This window comes from Silene latifolia, chromosome 9, assembly GCF_048544455.1.
Source record: "Silene latifolia isolate original U9 population chromosome 9, ASM4854445v1, whole genome shotgun sequence".
In the NCBI taxonomy this organism is placed as follows: Eukaryota; Viridiplantae; Streptophyta; class Magnoliopsida; order Caryophyllales; family Caryophyllaceae; genus Silene; species Silene latifolia.
In genome coordinates, this window is record NC_133534.1 from 209549113 (window position 1) to 209573779 (window position 24667).

Genomic DNA, 24667 nt, shown 5'->3' on the forward strand with positions numbered 1-24667 from the left:
AAAACACAAAATCTTAGATGAAGATCTAAGAATCCTAACATATTATGCATAGCTTTCTTAAGTAAACCTAGGATGGTCTTAAGCAAGCATTAAAGGATTATACTTTTCGTTCATGTGATTATAGTGAATTGTTTCATTCACATGATTGAAGAATCATGATATACATGAAGTTAAGTGGGAGCTAGAATTGTTTTTCCATGTCTTATACATTAAAGACATATTACTTATTAAGTATTATGTACCAATGCTCTTTCCTGGCAAGAGTAATTGGAAGACTTGGAAAGGGATGCAAAGTATTCTAGGATTTGAATCTATGTGAGAGTAAATTGGCATAGAATTGAGAGTCTTATGAAGATAAGTTCCTTCGTATCTGTTTAACATCAACAAAGTTGAATGGCTTATTCATGATGATGAAAGTGGAATTACTATGATGGAATCATAGTCGTTCACTGAACCCATTAAATTGTTGATTACATGAAATCGATTACTAATGTTTCCGCCATTAGAACGATTATGTATGCCAACAGACGCACGTGCTGTGATGTACCATATGCTAGGTGCATGATAAGTCAATGATAAGTTAATTCATAAGATGGGCTTGTGAAAGCCTTAAAGTACAATTGATGACTTGTACACATGTTTGGATGATAAACTAAGTTAAAGTGTTGAAGGGTTGCACCAACTTTAGTTTCCAAGCTTAAAAGGATTTGATGAAATCCTAAGCAAATGTTATTGACAAAGGAGTAAGAAACTAAGAAATGTGTTTTAGTTTCGCGCATTGCAAATTCTACAAAAGGAATCTAAGTAAGTTGTGATAAAATGGTCAACGTAGGGATTAAGGGTGAATCCCTCTACAAATGACTTTATCACAAGTTATGCGATAACAGTGGGAGCTTCTTTCAAGTTAAAGAGCTCATGTCTAGTAAGATGTCTAGACATATACTTGGATAAAATTCATGTCATTAGAAATGACATTGAATGGAAGGAAATAGCAATTTATAAAGTTGGGATATATGGATAACAGGTATATCTGCTTTCCAAGCTTTTATTGCTCATAAACTAGTGTTAATAATACACTAAAGATTATAGAATATGAAGTAGTAATAGTGTATTGACTATTCATATGTGATAATCACATTTATCGTTTGAGTTTTATTAAAACTCACCCGCTACCTTGTCGTATCCGAATGGGTTGTAGAGACAAATTGAACCCCATTAAAGTGAACTGGATTGACATGGTATTCGCCCCTAGTTACTTATATGAGGTGACGTCTCGAAGTGACTAGAGTGTGATGCGATTGATGGCAAGTTCAAGTGTCATAGAGTCATGACTAGTCGATCACATAGGCAGACTGTATGGGACAATCTGTCGGGCAGTGACCGCTTATAGAGTTCTGGTAATTCATAAAGCCTGGTCGTGGCAAGAGCTACTATAGTATTCTTATGAGTCAATTCTTTTGACTAGAGACTATTCGCCCAAGTTGGCACAACTTCTGATTAGCTTTGATTTATACTCTACGATTTCTTAAACGAGGTCAAACGGGGTATATTTTGGGTTATGATGGACGTGGCGTAACGAAGGGAATAGGGCGATAGAAATTGTCCACCCCTTGTCAGGGTTGTTTGAAATCTCAAGGCCACTCGAGGAGTAGTTAACTGGAAATGCGTGGCCACGCTCGGAAGGTATCCTTGATAGATAATTCCGGTCAGACAGTTAATCTCCAGATCGAGAAAACCACTCAAGATATGATCAAATGTAAGTACGACCTGCAAGGCACCTTGCATTGAGTGGGAGATTGTAATAGGACAAGAGAATTGGTGACGCACACTTGTCGAGGACAAGTGGGAGATTGTTGGGAAATGTGTCCTCAACAATAGTGCGATCAAATGATTTAAATATCATAATTAAATCTCAAATTAAGAATACACAGTCGACTGACCGTCATTAATCGGTAATGATTGGCTAACTAGAGTTTGACATTACTGTCGTGTGACGGTGGTGGTCAGTTGATCCCTTTAGGTCACACCTATAGGATGAAGCCCAAATAGATATTAATTAATTGTATGCGATACAGATTAATTAATTCCTTAATCATGGGAGTGCAATTTTGCGTCTTATTTTAATGTGATTAAATAAAGATTAAATTTAGTAATAAAGCGTTAAATTACTAAATTAGTTGAGGTATTAACATAAGTTTTAAGGTAGAGGTAATTAGTTATTTAAAGTTACAAGAAGTTGTAATTTTAACTAACTAGTAATTATGGGACCCATTATATGATGATATAATGGTAGTATACTACTCAAAAAGTGGAGTGTATATTATATTATTAATTGTAATATTTAAGTGTTAAATGATTACATTAATAATTAAATATGTAAAATTGTTAAACATAAGACTTATAAGCATTTGTGGGACAAATGACAAAAGGCAAAAATGGTCCATAAAAGGACCAATATTTCGGCCAAAATAAGATGAGCAAAGATGCTCTTTTGTCTTATGTTAATGTTGGTTATTGTGTGAAAGAGACATTACATACTAGCCTTTACATACTACATTTTACACAATCTACCTATAATGAACAAAACAAGAAAAGACAAAAGAAAAAAATTCTTCCTTTGCTCTTATGCCAACCGGTTTTGGCACTACAAATGAGCACTTTGGTTGCTCATTTTAGACTACTTGTTTTGCTAGTTTTTACTTGCTTCTCTCTAAAAATTCCTCACATGCAAAATTCATTCAAGCTCTCAATAAATACTAATACACCAAAATTTATTACTAGAAGTAGTAATATAAGAATATTAGTATTATTAAGGTAATATTTCTACTATATATCTAGTTAATATTAGTAGAGATTTTTGGGATTCATCTTGGGTGCAATTTATTGGAGTGGCTTCTAAACTTGGAGCTTAGGAGGATCATCCATCATTATAAGCTCAAGAACAAGTGAAGGAAGGTGACCTTACTTGTGCCCAAATTTTCGAACCAACCAACAATGTAAGGAACATTGTTTTTCTTATAAATCTTTCATTTTGTTATGCATGCACTAGATCTAAAGAACAAATAATTAATAAGTTAATTAGTTCACTATTAGAGGAGTCTAATAATAGGTATATGAACCTAACAAGTAACTTGAAGGTTCCTGCAAAAACAACATCACGTGTCGATTCCAAACTGAGTTCGGAACCCGACACTAATTATCACACTCGTTTCACGCATTACCACAATTGCTCAAGCATAACCTATCGTCTCAACTAATATAGTGTATGTCACATTACACTACTCAAGTTACCCAACTCAGTTTACCTTCTACCAAATCATTCATAAACATATTCACGTCATCATATTACACTTAAACTTACTTTACACATTACTACCAAATTCGTGTTCACTTCAACTTGAAGTATATAATTAATGTTCATTCATTCTTTCATATAACATATAATTGCATACTCTTCATAACAACTTAATCTATCATGTTCCACATTCCATCATAAGCAAATCATCTTACACAAATCAATTATTACGCAGCGGAAAATTTCAACCAATAAACAAGGCATATACACATTACTATATGCTATGCTTCATATTATAACTCAACAATTCTATAACTATCATCATTGTAGTTACGGTAGGGTTATAAACTCGTATATGACTACCATCATCATCAACTTATAGTAAATACCAACATGTTCACTCTTCATGTCACGACATACACTTCCACATTTTCACGCATCTCTATCACGTAAACTTTTGTCACATATCTCATAACAATCGTATAAGCTCACTAATCATACCAAAAACTTCACTAATTCCACCAAAGATTACCATACACGGCCCGAATACCACCATCACACCCCTATTAACTCTAACAAAGACTTAACCAGAGGTAGCTCCGGCACAATTAACATACACATCACACATATACACACGGACTCCACATTCCCATACCATGTGACTGACTTAAGTGTCATGGGGCCAAGATTTTGAAATGAGGGCGCCTACTCACCCAAAACCTAGCATCAGCTGGGGCTCCCATTACACATACACCAGGTTCATTTTATTAGACTCACTACGTTCATTATTTTTAATTGTTACAGGTTCCAAAATCGTCGCTCTGATACCACTTTGTAACACCCCCATATTCAGAGGAGCCTTAACTAGGCCTTCCTTAGCATATAAGGGCATTACCATCCCGGTTGCCCGAGGACAGTAATAATCAAATGTCGATAAGAGAACTATTATGTTATATTACGAGTGAATTAAAACGAACAATGATATAAAAGGTACAACTCAAAGACTACTCTCTAAAGCTATCGAATCTCGTGAAGACTCATCCCTACCCAGACTCCAGCCATCAACAACATCAACACCTGCTAAGACCGACTGCTCACCATAAGAGATCACGGCAGACACACAACAAACAAAACAACCACACAAGGTCAGTACTGAGATAAGATACGACCAAAATCAACCACAACTATCAACACAATACGACGCTATCAATCTCACACACAATCACAATAATCCAACCAACCTCTGTCACTGACTGTCCACTCGACCAGCCCTGCCAGTGGGGGACCGCAACCGTACCCACCAAATCCCCGCTCATTATACCGAGCGATAACCCTGTCCATTAATGTGCACATCCCCTTCCGTGGCGGGTTCCACGAAGGGCGAATCTAGGGCGTGAAGCCACTCCCGCAAGTGACTCCACTCAGCCGAGGACGCGCCTCGCGAACCAGAGACAAACAATACACAGACAGCTGAAACGCAACAGCCAACAAACTGTATGTAATAACCAACTACAGCATACACGCTGCCACACCACGCAGCCATAACACAACAACCCTGATACGACAATCGACACGCTAGACTATCTACAGAAACTGAGTAGGCGAACCTACCTTTAAGCAACTACAACCAATCCATGCCAACATATGACATATCCAGCAATCAAGCAAAGCCTATAACCACAACACAATCATCTATTACTACCAAGCAAACCCTAATTGCAAAGATGAGGACACGGATGATAATTATGACATACCTATAAGGAGAAACCCGGCAAAAGACCGCTACCCGACTCAAGTGACACTCTCCTAAGGCACAAGGATCTTCAAAAGGCTTCCATGGAGGTTTTGTGGTGAAGGGAAGGGAAAGAGGCGACCAAAGAATAGAAGGAATGAGGCGGAAATGATTTGCGGATTTAACAAAACGCGATTAAAAACCCTCGCTGAAAACTCGATACTCGATCGAGTACCCAACATACTCGATCGAGTGGCCCCCTACTCGATCGAGTAACCTAGCTACTCGATCGAGTAGCCTCTACTCTACCGAGTACCACTCATAACACGTAAACCAAGATAGTTTTGACACGCACTTCTAAGACTATTCCCGCTCCCAGGGTCAGTCAACGCTGGTCAAAGGGTCTCTAAAAGGGCGGGTATTACAAATACATCTATCATTTGAGTATTATTAATACATCTATCATTTGTGAATAACCAATTTACACTTGTGAGTTTAATTGTCTTCTTTTCTTCCTTGCGAGGTAGAAACCGCGTTTAGCTAAAGTCCTTGCGAGGTTGGGAGTCAAACATAGAAGTAGTCTTGCAAAATTAACATCCTATTCCTGCATTAGAGATGCCATCCGATGTTACTTCACAATTCAATCCACATTGTTTGTTTAGGGTTTTTTTGTCAAACTACCTAACATTTTATTTTTTGCATTTTGCTACCTTATTTTCTCAAAATTTTGTCCAACGCTACCAAATAGTAATTTCCCTTCAATTTTGTCAACATTTCGGCGAGACTCGCCAAAATGATAACTTTTACGCTTCATTTTGCCGAAAATTACCTAATTATTTTTTTTCATTGTTTTTTCTTCTATTTGTTTTTTTTTCCTAATTTACCTCGTTTTCCCCTTATTTTGTTACGTAGTTTTCTTTACATTTCAATCCTACTTTTAATCCCCTATTTCAATTTTCTTCTTTTCCCCTCTAATTTATCTCATTTTTTCCGAGATTTTATTTCTTTATTCCACTAATTTGCCACTTTTCTTTTCTAATAAACTGTTTTTTATTCTTTTTACCGCATATGCTTCCAAATTTATCCTATTCTTTATTTGATTATATTTTCTCAATTTACCAAATACTATTCTTTCTCCTCTATTTTGCTTCATTTTCCCATTCTTCCCTCTTATTTTATTTCTCTTGTTTAAATTTTCTCATTTTCCTCTCTAATTCTTATATTTATTCCGCAAAATACAAATTTGTTTATTTTCCCAATTTTATTTCTTTCATTTTTCTCCAACAAACGTCATTGTTACTCTACAACTCTACCAAGTTTTTTTTCTTCCTTATTATAATCATAAGTTAATAATATGACAAATTAATTGGGAGTGAGATTATAAGGGACAAATCTATAAAATATAATTAAAACGCTACCCTAAAATGACAAATAAACGCCACCTAGACAAAGCCACATAGGATCCAAAAAGCCACCAAGATTAAAATTTAATGTGACGTGGCATATTTAAATGTGATGTTGCATATTTTTAATATGACATGGCGAATTAATGTGACATGGATTATTAATTTATTATTACACGACATTAATTTAAATTATTTATCTATAAATTAATTTAATTCACTTATATCTATAATATGCAAAGATATTATCATTATTCTTAAATTATTTTTGTATATTAAATATATTGTCTTCCAAAATTTATATAACCCTTACAAATTTACATCAAATTTCATAATTTATAATTAATATTGACATTTTAATTGAATTTTTTTGTAATAAAACATGTTAATAAATTTCATAATTTATAATTAAAATTGAAATTTTAATTGAATTTTTTGTAATAAAACATGTTAAGGAATTAATTAAACCTCTTCATATTAGTAAACACTCACCATTATTAACATTTTTCTATTTAATTCATTGTTTTTAAAAATTTGTAATAAAACCTGTTAATAAATTACTTAAACCTCTTCATATTACTGAACACCCACCATTATTAACATTTTTCTATTTAATTGTTTCTAATTAAACATGATAATAAATTGATTAAAACTCTTCATAATACTTAACACACACCAAATTAATTAAAAGTTTTTCCTATTTAATTAATTTTTGTAATATAATATGTTAATAATTTTATTAAACACACACCCAGAATTTTCATTAACATTTTGACATATTAAATTCATCTCTTGAGTTCCTCGACAATCAATTATCTAATTTAATAATACCACAAAATAAATTAAAAATTAAATTAAAATATGGGAATTTATGGTTGTGTAATGACTATAAAACCTACAATACCTATAATAGTTTCTATTCACTTTATTTATTTAAAATATACCCATTTGTCATGAGTTTCTAAGTTGTGGATTGTATTTTATGGTTTAATTTATTTATTTGATTATATTGATAATATTGAGTATATTGAGTATTATTGTCGAGTATTACTGTTGAGTATTGTTGTTGTTGTTGTTGTGTCCAATCAAGTATATTTTAATTTGTTATGTTGTTGGTTTTATGAATCGTTTGTTTTATATTTGAATTCATGTTTTCCAGTTGGTTTAATTTAAGTGACTTACATGTGACAATGTTTTGATTCGTTTGTCAAGTTTTTGCCAGGTTGATGTTTTATCTTTTGGTCAATTTATTTTTTATATAACTTTAAAGCACCATGAAACGTATGTGAATGCAGATAAGACAAACCATCACGTGGGTAATCTGAAGAGGGAAGAAATACAAAAGACACGAAACTGAGGTAAAGTTAAAGGTAAAAAAACGTAAGGTAGAAACTGATAAGTAATGGATGATTGTTGATCTCAAAATAGAAGTCTTATAATATTTCTTTTAATTTATTATTAAACGTATATTGTGATGTAATTTTACTATTATACTTTCCTAATCAACCTATTTGAATTTGTATTTTTTTATTCACGAGTATAATCATCTCTAACAAATATTTTTCTTTTTCATTTTATATGAACTATTATCAAGGCATGTAATAAAAGGAAGCGAAAGTGAACATTCGGGTAAAAATTAAATAGTATGATTTCTAAATTCTACTTCGTATCGTATGTTTTTAAGTTTATGTGTTTTTTTTTTGTCAAAATAGGAATAATGCATAAAACTTACTCTCATAATTTCCTAAAAAAAAAAAACCTACCCTCATAATTAATGGTAAATAAATAAGTACAAATAACTGAATGAAAAATCTTTAAAATTTCAAAATTTACTTTTTGAACCATCATGACACTAATTAATCATTTTAATTATTTTATTTCCTCTTCCAATTTAAGTTTTCTCCAACTCCCACCTTTTGATTGTTTTTCTATAAAATCTACTTTACTTTTTAAAGTGGTTTATGCTTTTTTAACTATTATAAGATGATTGTTGATCTCAAAATGGAGATCTTATAATATTTCTTTAAATTTTTTATTAAATTTGTTATTAAGCGTATATTGTTGTATAATTTTACTATTATGCTTTCCCGATCAACCTATTTGAATTTGTATTTTTGTATTCATAAGTATAATCATCTCTAACATATATTTTTCTTTTTCATTTCATATGAACTATTATCAAGGCATGTACTAAAAGGAAGCGAAATTGAACCTTCAGATAAATATTAAATAGTATGGTTTCTAAATTCTAATCCGTATATTTTTAAGTTTGAGTTTTTATTTTTCAAAACCGGAATAGATTTTTTAATAGTCTTTAATACTATTTTTATTTTTATATAGGATCGTGGACATAAGTATAACAAGAGATGGATCAAATTCTTGAAATAGTAATAAGGAACCTAAAAAATTTTATGAACCTTTTGGAATTCAAATTTAGGGTATATAGTTTTTAGATTATTGAGCAATTGAAATGAAAATTAATTCGTAATACATGGAGTAGATACCGACCATACCGTTCAATCGTATCTAATATTTTTCTATCGATATAATAAATGTTTTTCGGATGTAAATAATATTTGAAGCATGCACGTGGTGATAAGACTTCAAAGATATTTCTATGAGAGGGTTGATGGAGAGGTCTGGAAATAATTTGGAGATGACTATATTGAGGTATTGAGTTTACAACCTTATTAGGCGTCATTGAAGATTTTTCCATACGGAATTTATTATATACGGATGGTTTCAACTTTTAATATTTAAAAAACTCACTTTATTATATTGCGGAGTAAAACACACGTATATATAATGAGTCGTCTTTGTCATTGCTCCGTTGTCAAGTTTCCCAAAATTAGTAGCTACTACATTGTCACTTGCAGGATTTGATTTAAAAAAATAAACCAAAGTTGTCAAAGAAATAAGGTATTAACTAACTAATTTCTATGTATTTCAAGACTGTATATTTTTAAATGGATCAACAACTAATTGCTCGAACAAATATTAACAATACGATAAAAATATCAATATTAAAACAGATAAACCCGTTAATTTCACGGGTCACAAACCTACTTGATAGTTAAACATTTATTTGTGAGTAAATAAAGCGAAAGAATATTACACCATAACATTTAGAGAGTGAAAATAAGGAATATGGATAATAATTTTAGGAGTACAAAATATTAGAATTAGATTGAGGAAAAAACAAAATTGGGGCAAAAGATGGTTGGGTAGTTTAGTGAAAAGGAAAGAAAATTAGATAGTTTCAAGGCAAAAATAATTAAAAAAAAAATAGTAGTTTTTTGCAAAATAAAAACAAGTCAACGCAAGAATATTGACTTTTTCTGCCGGATGAATGTCTTTGATAGTGTTTGACAAAAGAACATGTTAGGTAGTTTAACGCAAAAAATTAAAATGATTATTTCAACTTTGGTACTCTGAGGTTTGGCCTAATTCCACCTTAGTGTCCTGATGTTTGTTAATTTCACTTTGGTACCTATACATAACATTCTTTGTATTTTATACTAAAAAATATTTCGAACATAATAAATCAAGCCTTTTTTTGCAATATTATGTTGATTATTCTATTTTGTATTTAATTTAATATTTTATTTTATACTATATTTTACTTAAATGTAATTAATTAACATAAAAGTTGACTATTGCGTGTTTTAGGTCACCAAAATGAAATTTTATTCAAAACTTAGGTCACTAAAGTGGAAATAAAACAAAACCTAAAGTCACCAAAATGGAATTATCTAAACCGTAGGGCACCAAAGTGAAATTAGCCCAAAGCTCAAGACACCAAAGTGGAAATGTTAGGTCGTGTCGCACAAAGGCTCTTATCAAAAATATGTATATAATGAATATATTGATTTAACCAACTCATTTTAATTGTAGCGTGCACTTGAATTCTTGGAGAAGGGAATGTAAATCTCTCACATTTCATGATTTCTTGCTTGTTCTTCGAGGAAGTATGATTGCATGTCTCTTTCTATTTATTGGGTGAAAGCATGGTTTACTCAATTGTTTCAAAAAGGATTTGTCAAATGATGTTGTTCAAAGTAGTTCAAGTGTATCCTAATTCCTATGTTACATAGACACAGATACGAAGTATCGTATCCGATACGTATCGGAGTATCCGATACTTCAATTTTAAAATTAAGGGATACGGTCAATGAAGTATCTTGACCAATATTTTAGACACGGACACGACACGTTAAAACGTAAAATATTCCTTTATAGTTCTAAAAATACTAATTGGGCCTAGCCCACTGGTAAAAAAAATTATAAAGAAATAAAATAACACTCCAATAAATTGGACAGTTTGAGGCCACAAGAAAACGAAAAGGCCCACATGCACAACTCCATATAAATATTTACCATAAATTAATAAAAAAATTGAGCAGCTGTACATATTTTAATTAATTAATGCCTTTTGGATATTATGACTGTTGCACTCCATATCTTCTCTCTCTTAGATTTCTCGTCTTCTCCCTAGTTATTTTATTTTCTTTTACTGCTCTCCATAAATCACTGCGGCAACATGTAAGTCTATCACTAACACCCTTCTCTCTTTCTTTTTTTTTTTTTTTTTTTTTTTCGTTTTGCCCAAGTGTCGGTGTCGTGTCAGATTCCGGCTTCTGGCATGTCTGACACGTATCACGTGTCGTATTCCGTATCACATGTCGTATCGACACGCGACACGCCGGAGTTCTGATGTGTCGGAGTATCTTAGAGTGTACCTTATTCATGTTATCTCATATACTTTCAATAGTGAATTATCTTTAACTAGTTTAGGTCCCGTGCACTGAATGGGCGGTATTTATAAAGTTTTTATTTTTAGAAAAACAAATTGAACTATAAAACTAATCAAAAAAATTGAGTAATGTCATGAAATGTATATATTTTTAAACAAAATTAATGAAATGTATATAATTTTTTTATTAGTATATTTTTTAGTTACGATTTTAGCATATAAAGAACGAATTTTTTATCACAAAAATCTTAGAAATTTTTTTTAAAATAAGGGATTATATCAAAATAGGAATGTAAATACCTATAGTATATGCTAAAAATACAAAACCATATTGGTAAGCCAATTAACTAGGTCGCTAAATACTAGAATTAACTATCAAATTAACAATTTATAACCTAAACTTTGACTCTACTAACTTTAAACTTAAAACAATAGCAAAGTGGAAGTAAAGGGTCGTACCCAAGAGAAGGGGATAAGACTAGAGACTTGAAATGTAAACTATTGACAATTAAGTAGGTCTCTACTTACTAATTAAGAACCTAATGACACTTTAAACTTAACAAACGGAAATAATCACAAACAATGGTTATTAACAAGGATCAACTAGTAGAAAACATAGATGGAAAAAGATTGGTTTTGAGAAACAAACATGGAAATATGAGTATAACTTGAATATCTTCCTATTGAGACAATTCTACAAACAACTAGTATGCAAGATTCAATATAAAGGGGGAATACTTGATGTAACTCTCTCTTAGTAACCCAACAATGACAAAGCTTGACTCTTTTATTCCTCTCTTACAATTTTCTACCCAATACTATCATCTCAAGATGTTGATACATGCAAATTAAACCATCCACACATACCCTTCAAGCTTAAGCAACAAATCATTAAACCATGAAAAGAAACTAAGCATGAGCATTAAGAATTTACCAAAAGATGAAGCTAGGATCAATTACTCATGAGATTAAACCATACAAATGAGCAAAAGACAAGAACTTTCCTATTTGTTGTGAGAATCCTTTAAACCAAATCAACTAACAACAAATTTGCTTCAACAATCCCAACTAAATTAAACCATTTCATTAGGATTTGCACTAGTCAAGCAAATAACATGCAAGGATGGCCAACCCAAACATTCAATTACTCAACAAAAGAAATTAAGCACAAGGAAAGAACTTTAGATAAATAAAGAGAGGTTTAAGAGTCTTACAATTACCAAAGTTGGGTACTTTGATCAAATTACATCAAGTAAGGGAAGAACTAGCCTTCCATAGTTTGCTTACAACCCAAAAACAAAGAAAGATTGCAACTTGAATGCCAAATAAATTGTTCTTGCTTACTACAATTTTCTAGAGATTATTCAATGCTTAGATGATAATTAGGTCTTCAAACATGAGGGGTATATATATGGGTGCACTCCTTCCTAGGTTAAAAGCCTCAAAGCAAGCCCAAAAACACGGAATATTTCCTTAAGCCCGTGTTTAAAACCAAAATGCGCAGGCACCTCTGACGTAGGCGCAGGCTGCGCAACCTGCGCAGGCTGCGCACTTTCACTGCGCAGGCTGCGCACCATCTCGGGAGTTCTTGCTTCAAATTCTTCAACTTACTTCCTTCTTTTCTTCCAAGTTTCACCCTTACTTCTTCAAGCTGGCTTCTAGGCTACATGGGAGCTTCTTGTGCTTGTCTTAACCTTTGAAGGGTGCTCTATGCCTCTCGGATTCCGTTCATGAGGATCAATCGTTCAACCGAGGTGAATTACACAAGTTCAACCACATCAACCCCTATGTCAAGTGTTAGGGAAAATCATACTAAAAGACCCATATTAAAAGACACGAGGGTGATAAAATCACCCTCTTAGACCGACACAAAACGTTACTATCAAACTCCCCCACACTTAGACTTTTGCTAGTCCCGAGCAAAACCCGGAACAAGCAATTGAGAAGTCTACAAGTGAGTGTAGGAGAGAATGATCACTCTTCCCTTACCACGACCTTCTTATGTCTCCCTCTTTGACACCCACCTATGAACGAAAAACAAAGACTCAAAGTTGACACACACTCTTCACTCACTCACCCTTCTTATACCATCCCTCACACAAGACACGACACAACTCCTTCTCCGACTCATCACTCAACTCCACCCTTCTTATATCGCCTAAGTAGTAATGGTCACTCTTGCCTTATCCCAAGGCAAAAGCAAAGTGACCCACACATCCTCCTATAGCTCACAAATCATCACAACTTATAACACCCCCTTATCACTCCATAAAAAAGTAAGATCATGCTACTTGGTCGGCCAAACACCCTTAAGAATCAACAACTCAAGTAGCCAATCGGAAAATCCACCAATTTGAAGCAAATTTTGTGATACAAAAAGAAATTAAGTCCTAATCTAGCCTCCTTCCAAGACCCTCCTTATCACTCCCTTCTTATCCCTCCATCTTTTTGGTGTTAAAATTTTCAATTTTTCAATTTTTTTGGTGACAATCCCTCATTTTGCCTAAGGTGCCCTTTCGGGTTTTCACCTTAGCTTTTTCCTTACCTCTCATTGGTGGCTCGCAACTCGATTCTTCATTTTGCCCGGAATGCCCTTTTCGGGTTTTCATTCCGTCCTCGGCCACCTTTCCCTATCTTGCCTAGGTGCCCACCCTTGTGGGTTTTCACCTAGCCGGGATTGTCATTTTTTTTTTTTATTTTTTTTTTATTTTTTTTTTTTATTTTTTTTTTTTTTAACACACATTCAATGGAAAGAAAAGTACATATATTACAATTTCAATCATCTTACTCCCCCACACTTAGATTCCACATTGTCCTCAATGTGGAGGAGTACCCTCATCCTCTCAAGGTTGGTAGTTGGAGGGACCCGAGCCTTCCCCTTGCTCATTTGTCCCTTGATCTCTTCTTCTTCTTCCTCTTGCTTGCCTCACTCTCTTGGCCCTTTCATAGGCCTCCTCAACTTGAGGCTCGGTGATGGTTGGTTGGTAGGTGGGGTCATTTGGATGGAGGGTCATGCCGAAAAGGCCCCGGATAAGCCCAAAAGAATCCTCATGAGCTTGAGCATCTTCAAAAGAGTCTTCAACATATTGGTGGTGCCGCTCATTTTGCACCGCGAATTGTTGAGATGCTTGCTCTCTCCATTCATTTTGGGTCTTCCACATGGCTTGTTGCTCTTCCATGTACTTGGCTTGTTGTTGTTGCCAAGCATAAGCCTCATCTTGCCTCTTAGCCATGTCTTGGAGCATCTTCATTTGGGCTCTTTCGGCCTCCGCACTCAACTTTTGATGCTCCATACTAGCAACCCTCCATTGATCCAAACTCTCAAGCCGTGGCGCTTGTTGTTGTTGCCACGCATAAGAGCTATCAACTCTCCCACTAATTGCCTCCAAAGTTCCCCGGGTTTCCGTGAAGTAATTAAACATTTGTTGTTGCCACGGGGCGATTGGTGGAGTAGAGCTTGCCCCCGCCTCAAACATTGGGGTGTCATGTATGGGCGGGTCACGCTCTATGTTCCGAATCTCCCTCTCTTCTTCACTATCAACGTGGACAACCGGGGGTGGGTCGACCCTTCTCCTTTGTTCCCTCCTTTGTGCCTCCCTTTGTTCCGGCGTGTCGGGTGGGCAAAAGAAATGAATGGCATGGGTGCCATGAGGAATCAGACCGTTCTTTGGTAGAACCATGTAGGGGATTTTTCCCTCGCCCAACCAATTACATCGAAAATTTTGTTTATCAAGGACTTGGATCATATGTGTCTCCTCAAGTCCATGAGCATTATAAAAATGATTTCCCCAAACGGGGAGTTGATCATCCGACGTTGAACCCACAAATTTCTCCACAAAAAGGGTGATGAGACCCCCACCATTGATATTACCTCTCCTCCTCTTCTTATGTTTTAAGCAAGAATCAACAAAAAGCCGAGCCCAATCCAAGCACACCACCACCCTTCCGGGAGCATAGCCCAAATGCACTCCCTCACGGCATCACTCACCTTCGTTGGCTCCCCCATGGAGAAGAACCAACAAGCCAAACATCTAGTCAAAATGCGGATGGCGGGGTTGGTTATGGCGGAGAGTTTGTCATTGTGATCTTGGGCATCCCTTCCCGTGAGGTGACACCACACCTCATTAAGCTTGCCCTTGGGTGGGTTGACCGGGGAGGGTGGTCTTGTGATTCTCAAAATCTCTCTTACCTCATCAAAAGAAATTGAATGCCACACTTTATGAAGACGGAAATTCACTCTCTCATTCACTCCCTCCCCCGTTTTGGAGATGGTGGACAAGAATTCATAGGTAAAAGAGCGGTAGGTGTCATCACAAAGGTCCATGTATTGCTCTAATCCTACCCGACTCAAGAGTTGAAAAGTGATTTCCTCTAATCCTAGGTCTTGAAGAGTGTCACGGTGGAGGAATTTGGTGATGGGAGTGGGGTTTTCTTTTTCAAGTTTTGCAAAGATTTTCTTTTGTTCCGCATTTAGACCCTCATTCCCATTAAACACCTTGGGGTTACTTCCCTCCCCTTGAGCTTTCCTCTTACCGAAAACCATTATTTCTAGTAAGCAAGAGTACCAAAAAGACCAACAAAAACACTCAAAACAGTTTTGCTCTCGTTGAGGCAATTCAACAAACACCTTCAAGGCACAAATTCAAGAAGGTGGGATTAAATGATGTTTGTTGAATACCTATCCCCTTTCTCAGAAAACAAGTTTATCCCAGCAATTAAAGACAACAATCAATCAAAAATATCCAACAATTTAATGTATAAACACCAAATCTCGGATTAAAGCAAAGTAAGTAAAGAAAAAGATTGGAAAAGTTGTTATACCTCCCCGAATCCACTTAAAATGCTAGTTGATTGAAGTATAATGCTAAAAACCCTTCCAAGAATGCTCCAATTACCCAGAAATCGCTTGAAACGAACTTGAATCCACAATTTGCAAGGTTAGGGTTTGGGATGAATTTGGGGAAAATCAGGATTTTGAAAAGTAGATTGAGTATTGGAGTTGTTGGGTTGGGTTGAGAGGTGATTGTGATGAAAGGAAGGGGTTTGTTGAAGGTTTGATGGTGGATTTTTGATGAAGGGGATGAAGTTGAGTTGGGAAATTGGGGGTTGAAGGTGTAGGGTGTCGAAAAAAAAATGAAGGATGATATGTTTTTGGTTTGTAAGAAGCCCGTCTTAATCCCGTGATTTGCTTCCTGCGCAGGCTGCGCTTTTCAACTGCGCAGGCTGCGCCAAATTGCGCAGGCTGCGCAATATAGGCGCAGGCTGCGCCCAGGCTCGGGAAGTTGAGTGAAAAGCTTGCTATCAACTTTTTCTTTGTGGGGATTCTTGGCCTTCCTTCCGTGCTTTTCCTTCATTTGACTCGTATAGATGGTGTCCCGAGTCATTTCACCTCCCGATACGACTTGGGCACGCTTCCCAAGGAGCTTCATCCTACTACCTTCAAACACTTCAACAAACTTTCAAAAGATTCCATAATGCATGCTTCTAAAATGCGTTAAGAGTAAATAAATTGACAAGAAAGCAGTAAATTCTATGCTACAAAGAGGGAATATTTACAAAAGTTGCCGTTTGTTTAACGTCGATGGCTCGACAAAGTCATTGTGGGAGAATCAATCTTTATAAATTGGATCTTCTAAAAGAAGATCCTCTTCACCTTGTAGTGCGATGCCTTTGTAGTACTTCTTCAACCTTTGTCCATTCACTTTTATCACCTTCCCCGAGGTCGGGTCTTCCACCTCCACCGCTCCGTGGGGAAAAACTTTCTTGACTTTGTAAGGTCCAAACCACTTTGACCTTAACTTGCCGGGAAAATTCTTGAGTCGACTTTGAAAAACCAACACATCTTCTCCCTCTTTGAAAACTCTTCTTGTGACCATCTTGTCATGCCAAGACCGAGCCTTTTCCTTGTAGATGCTAGCATTGTCATAGGCATTGTGCCTAAGCTCTTCCAATTCTTGTATTTGAAGCTTTCGGTGCAATCCCGCCTCATCGACATTTTGATTAAAAGCTTTGATCGCCCAATAGGCTTTGTGCTCCACTTCTACGGGAAGGTGGCATCCCTTCCCATAAATTAGCCTATACGGGGACATGTCGATTGGGGTCTTATAGGCCGTTCTATAAGCCCAAAGAGCATCTTCAAGCCGCTTGCTCCAATCCTTTCGGTCGGGATTGACCGTTCTTTCCAAGATGTGTTTAACCTCCCGGTTAGAGACTTCCGCTTGGCCATTTGTTTGGGGGTGATATGCCGTAGAGACTTTGTGAAGCACACCATACTTTTGAAGCAAGGTTGAGATCACCTTGTTACAAAAATGAGTCCCCCTATCACTCACAATGGCTTTTGGGAAGCCGAATCTTGAAAATATATTGCTTTTGACAAATGCTTGCACCGTCTTTGCATCATCACATTTTGTGGGGATGGCTTCTACCCACTTAGACACGTAGTCAACCGCCAAGAGGATGTAGATGTATCCATAGGAGTTAGGGAATGGCCCCATGAAGTCTATTCCCCAAACATCAAAAATTTCCAAGTAGAGCATCGGTTGTTGGGGCATTTCGTTCCTACGTGATATGTTGCCAAAACGTTGGCACCTATCACAAGTGGTAACGAAAATATGAGCATCTTTAAACAACTTGGGCCAATAGAAACCGCACTCAAGGATTTTACGTGCCGTTCTATGCGGCCCAAAGTGACCCCCACAAGCGTACTCATGGCAATGCTTTAGGATGGATGGGATCTCTACATCCGGCACACAACGGCGGATGACTTGGTCTTGGCACATTTTCCACAAATATGGCTCATCCCATATATAGAACCTAGAATCGGACTTGATCTTGTTCCTTTGGCTAGATGAAAGGGAGGTGGGAAACTTCTTGGTGACCATGTAGTTTACCAAGTTGGCATACCATGGCTCCGTCATCCTCAAACTATAAAGAGATTCATGAGGCAAACTCCCATCCACTACCCCCATTTGTTGCATTTGTTGATCATTAAGTTGTAGTCGACTTAGGTGGTCGGCCACCACATTTGCCAATCCCTTTTTCTCTCTTATCTCTATGTCAAACTCACTAAGTAGGAGAACCCACCTCATTAATCTTGGTTTGGTGTCCTTCTTGCTCACAAGTTGAGTGATGGATTTGTGATCGGTATAGACAATCACCTTGACTCCTAGTAAGTAAGAGCGGAACTTCTCTAGAGCATATACCACCGCTAAGAATTCCTTCTCGGTGACGGTGTAGTTTCGTTGAGCATCATTCAAGAGAGATGAAGCATATTGGATCACATATGAAGCTTTGTCATCTTTTTGTCCCAACACGGCTCCAATGGCAAAATCGCTTGCATCGGTCATTATCTCAAAAGGTCGATCCCACTTGGGTGCTTGAATGATTGGGGCCGATACAAGTCTCTCCTTCAACAAGTCAAATGCTTCCCTACAATGATCATCAAACACGAACTCCACATCCTTGTGCAAAAGTTTGCACAAGGGGTTAGCGATTTTGGAGAAATCTTTAATAAACCTTCGATAAAAACCCGCGTGTCCCAAGAACGACCTCACGTCTCGAGTATTAGATGGATACGGCAAGGTTTTAATCACATCCACCTTTGCCGTATCCACCTCAATCCCTCTTTTCGACACTATGTGCCCTAACACGATTCCGCTACTCACCAATAAGTGACACTTTTCGAGTTTAAAACAAGGTGAGAGAGTCTATGCACCGTGATAGGACCATAGCGAGGTGGTCTAGACACGAGTCAAATGAGTCCCCATGGATGGTGAAGTCATCCATGAAGACTTCCAAAATGCGCTCCACATAGTCCGAGAAAATGCTCATCATGCATCGTTGGAAAGTGCCGGGGGCATTGCACAATCCAAAAGGCATGCGGCGGTAAGCATAAGTACCGAATGGGCAAGTAAAGGTTGTTTTGGATTGATCTTCCGGGTGAATGGGGATTTGAAAATACCCGGAATATCCATCCAAGAAACAATAGTACTCTTTTCCACCTAACCTCTCTAGCATTTGATCTAGAAAGGGTAGGGGGAAATGGTCCTTCCAAGTGACTTGGTTGAGGCGGCGATAATCAATACACACCCTCCATCCCGTTTGCAAACGGGTGGGGATCAATGCCCCTTGAGTGTTTTTGATTACCGTCACCCCTCCCTTCTTTGGCACAACTTGAGTAGGACTTACCCATTGGGAGTCACTAATTGGAAAGATGATACCCATTTGAAGAAGTTTGATAATTTCTTCCTTGACAACTTCCATCATGGGTGGATTGAGCCTCCGTTGTGGTTGCCGGACGGGTTTTGCATCCTTTTCCAAGCGAATTTTGTGCATGCAAGTGCTCGGGCTTATCCCTTTGATATCCGCGATGCTCCATCCAAATGCTTCTTTGTATTTATGCAAAACATCCACCAATCTCCTCTCTTGATCACCCTCAAGTTGGTTTGAAATGATTAGAGGTAGAGTGTTGTTTTCCCCAAGGAACACGTACTTCAAGTGGTCGGGGAGTGGTTTTAGGTCGGGGGTGGGTGGCTTGATGATGGATGGAAGTGGTCTTTCAAGGGAAGCCTCTAGAGGAAGAAATTTAGCTTGATAATCATAAGAGGAGGAGGAAAAACAATGTTGGGTGAAATTTGAGAAGCGCGCAGTCGCGCTTGTGTCTTTGCGCGCAGTCGCGCCATTATGCGCAGTCGCTATTAGAGATGCGCAGGCTGCGCCCTGTTTCGGGATGTCCTCCTCAATTTCTCTCATTTCTTCCTCCATCCTAGATTCTTCTAAGGGTTCTTCCTTTTCCAATGCTTCAACACTTTCCTGCACATCATGAGACAACAAAAACCGCAACCCTTCCTTCTCGACATTGTTAGTGAGGGCCACCTCAAGTGGGTCCCTATGACACAACATATAAATTTGAGAGGTAATTGGTTCAATGATGTCTAAGAAATAACATGAATGTGAATCGCTAGGTTGTTTCATAGCATCATAGATGTTGTACGTGAGTTTCTTTCCATCAAATTCCATAGTGAGGTTCCCATTAGACACATCAATCTTGGTTTTAGAGGTCTTCATAAAAGGCCTCCCCAAAAGGATTGGAGTGGCCCTCGAATCGGCTTCCATGTCAAGAACATAGAAGTCGGTAGGGAAGGTTAAGTGATCTACCTCTACCAACACATCCTCCACCATCCCCTTTGGGTATATGTTTGAGCGATCCGCAAGTTGGATCACTACATCGGTTTTGTTCAATGGTGGAAGTCCCAAAGTCTCATAGAGGGCATATGGCATAACATTGATTGATGCACCAAGGTCTAACATAGCATGAGTGAAACTTTTGTCCCCAATAGAGCATGGTATGGTGAACATTCCCGGGTCTCCACACTTTTTGGGAAGTGATTTTTTGAAAATTGCGGAAACATGTTCACTTACCCTTACTCTTTGGGTTCCCTTCCTTGGGCTTCTCCTAGGTGTGCAAAGTTCTTTGAGAAACTTTGCATACCTAGGCACACCTTTCAAAAGATTTAGCAAAGGGATATTTACTTCACACTTCCTAAAAGTTTCATAGAGATCCTCATCTCTTGCGACACTTTTAGAATGTGTGAGAGCACTAGGAAAAGGTACCTCCACAACATATTCTCTTTCGATCTCCTCAACATGATCCTTGGTTTTGTTGCTTTCACTCTTTTCTTTGTCATTCCTCAAGGGAGTCTTCTCCTCTTCCCCATTAGCTCTAGAGGGTGTCTCTTTCTCTTTCTCAACCACTAGCTCTTCTTCAATTTGTTCTTCAATGTCAATGACCCTCTCATGTGACTTGGCCTTCCTCTTCTTCTTCGGGGGAGATTCTAGGGTTCTCCCCTTTCTCAAAGTCATGGAGCTTGCATTTTCCTTTGGTGGAAATGTTGTAGATGGAATTGAGTTAGAGTTCCTTTGATTGTTCTTGGCCATTTCTTGTGCAAGTTGGCCAAGTTGGATTTCAAGGTTCTTCACCCTAGCATCACTTGAAATTTTGTCCGCATCCATTTTGTCAAACCTCTTGGTATTTTCGGCTTGCCCTTTCATGATCATCTTAAACATCTCATTTGTAGACAAATCTTCATTTCCTTGGGAGGAAGAGCCCCCTCCTTGTTGGAAGTTCTTGTGGTTACCTTGGAAATTCCCTTGGTTTCCTTGGTTTCCAAATTGGAAGGATCCTCCCTTTGATTGTTGATGATTGTTGTTTCTTTGGTAATTGGAGTTTTGTCCTTGAGAGTTGGAGTTCTTCAAGTGGTTAAATTGACCATTTTGGAAGCTCTTGGAGGTATCTCCTCCCCAACTAAAGTTTGGATGGTCCTTTGTCCCAATGTTGTAAGTATTTCCGCTCGGATCATACTTATAATACCCTCCCCCATTGGGGTTCCTAGAGTTGTATTGACCGTGCATCATGGCACTCACATTCTCCTTGCTTAGTCCTTGCTCTTCCATGATGGGACAAGTTTCCATTGGGTGTGGACCTTGACAAAAGTTACACTCCACATTAGATCCTTGTGCTCCTCCTTGATTGTTCCACACTAGTTGAGCAACCATTTTTGTGAGATCATCCACGGTTTTCTCAAGCTTGTGGGAGGAAGGAGAAGGTGTCTCAATGGAGTTAATATTCTTTGACACTCGGCTTCTTCCATAGTTCCTTGTGCTAGCGGCCAACTTTTCTATGATCTCATTTGCCTCCGCCACGGAATAGTTGTCAACTCCACCACCCGTAGCGGAATTAACCATGATTTGGTATTGTACGGTAAGGCCATCACAAAAGTTGACCAAAAGGTCATCACCACTAAGGCCATGGTAAGGACATTGAGCAACTAGTTTCTTGAATCTCTCCCAATACTCATATAAGCTCTCACTTGCATCTTGCTCCGGAGAAGTGATGGCTTTCTTTGCATGGTTATGTCTTGAGTCGGGGTAGTATTTCTCAAGAAAGGCCGCCTTCATGTCCTTCCAAGTACGGATTGTACCCGGTTGAAGGTAAAACAACCAATCTTTTGCCGCATCTTGAAGTGAAAATGGGAAAGCCCTCAACTTAAATTGATCTTCCGTGACACCATTTGGAATTGCACCCTCACACATCATATGGAATTCGGAAAGATGGCGATTTGGGTCATCCCCCGCATGTCCATGAAACTTTGGGAGGTTGTGAATGAAATAGCCCTTCAATTCAAAGTTGGCATTAGCCCCCATGGGTGGGTAGGCAATGCAAAGAGGTTGAGTGTCATAATTTCTTGCCCGGAGCTCCCTAATAGTTCTAGTATCATTCGCCATTGAAGGGTATTCCACTTCAATTGGCTCCACGTCAATAGGGTCTTCTTCAATAGGGGCTTCTAAGGGTGGTTCTTCCACTATATGGTCTCTTTGGGCTCTTCGGTACCAAGGGTTAGTGAATAGCCAAGAATAGGCCCCAAAAGCGTCTTCTTCCACGGGAGTTGATTCACCGTGTTGTGGGGAACCAAACATATACCTTCGCACTAAGCAAACAAATTAGAACTTCCTATTACTTCTAACAACAAGAGGAGTAATAAAACAACTACACATAAATTCACAAACTCAAGTTCTAGCTATGTTGCCCTTCCCCGGCAACGGCGCCAAAATTTGGTAAGCCAATTAACTAGGTCGCTAAATACTAGAATTAACTATCAAATTAACAATTTATAACCTAAACTTTGACTCTACTAACTTTAAACTTAAAACAATAGCAAAGTGGAAGTAAAGGGTCGTACCCAAGAGAAGGGGATAAGACTAGAGACTTGAAATGTAAACTATTGACAATTAAGTAGGTCTCTACTTACTAATTAAGAACCTAATGACACTTTAAACTTAACAAACGGAAATAATCACAAACAATGGTTATTAACAAGGATCAACTAGTAGAAAACATAGATGGAAAAAGATTGGTTTTGAGAAACAAACATGGAAATATGAGTATAACTTGAATATCTTCCTATTGAGACAATTCTACAAACAACTAGTATGCAAGATTCAATATAAAGGGGGAATACTTGATGTAACTCTCTCTTAGTAACCCAACAATGACAAAGCTTGACTCTTTTATTCCTCTCTTACAATTTTCTACCCAATACTATCATCTCAAGATGTTGATACATGCAAATTAAACCATCCACACATACCCTTCAAGCTTAAGCAACAAATCATTAAACCATGAAAAGAAACTAAGCATGAGCATTAAGAATTTACCAAAAGATGAAGCTAGGATCAATTACTCATGAGATTAAACCATACAAATGAGCAAAAGACAAGAACTTTCCTATTTGTTGTGAGAATCCTTTAAACCAAATCAACTAACAACAAATTTGCTTCAACAATCCCAACTAAATTAAACCATTTCATTAGGATTTGCACTAGTCAAGCAAATAACATGCAAGGATGGCCAACCCAAACATTCAATTACTCAACAAAAGAAATTAAGCACAAGGAAAGAACTTTAGATAAATAAAGAGAGGTTTAAGAGTCTTACAATTACCAAAGTTGGGTACTTTGATCAAATTACATCAAGTAAGGGAAGAACTAGCCTTCCATAGTTTGCTTACAACCCAAAAACAAAGAAAGATTGCAACTTGAATGCCAAATAAATTGTTCTTGCTTACTACAATTTTCTAGAGATTATTCAATGCTTAGATGATAATTAGGTCTTCAAACATGAGGGGTATATATATGGGTGCACTCCTTCCTAGGTTAAAAGCCTCAAAGCAAGCCCAAAAACACGGAATATTTCCTTAAGCCCGTGTTTAAAACCAAAATGCGCAGGCACCTCTGACGTAGGCGCAGGCTGCGCAACCTGCGCAGGCTGCGCACTTTCACTGCGCAGGCTGCGCACCATCTCGGGAGTTCTTGCTTCAAATTCTTCAACTTACTTCCTTCTTTTCTTCCAAGTTTCACCCTTACTTCTTCAAGCTGGCTTCTAGGCTACATGGGAGCTTCTTGTGCTTGTCTTAACCTTTGAAGGGTGCTCTATGCCTCTCGGATTCCGTTCATGAGGATCAATCGTTCAACCGAGGTGAATTACACAAGTTCAACCACATCAACCCCTATGTCAAGTGTTAGGGAAAATCATACTAAAAGACCCATATTAAAAGACACGAGGGTGATAAAATCACCCTCTTAGACCGACACAAAACGTTACTATCTATTCTAGGAAACATGTTTTAGGCGGGAAAATTTAGTGTTTCGCCTATTCATTTAGTAAATAGGGGATGTTTAATGCATAGTCTTTACAACTATCTAAAATGGAACTTTTATTTTGGATATCCTGATGAATGGGTGATAATGAGACGAGACATTTCGCGAGTGTCGGTCAAAGCTTGGCTCAAGCTCCGGCTCAATAACTTAACGAGAAAGCTTGCGAGCAACTCGAACTTGTGTGATGAGATAACATCGTGCTCTTATTTTATAAAAATATTTATCATCATTATAACCATATCAAATGTTTTCATTGATTTCCCCAATAT

General features: G+C 37.3%; 1 pseudogene; it reads right to left on the reverse strand.

Moving 5' to 3' along the window:
- The window catches only part of LOC141600402 (6-phosphofructo-2-kinase/fructose-2,6-bisphosphatase-like), a 101844-nt pseudogene that overhangs the window by 75040 nt on the left and 2137 nt on the right, over positions 1 to 24667 (reverse strand).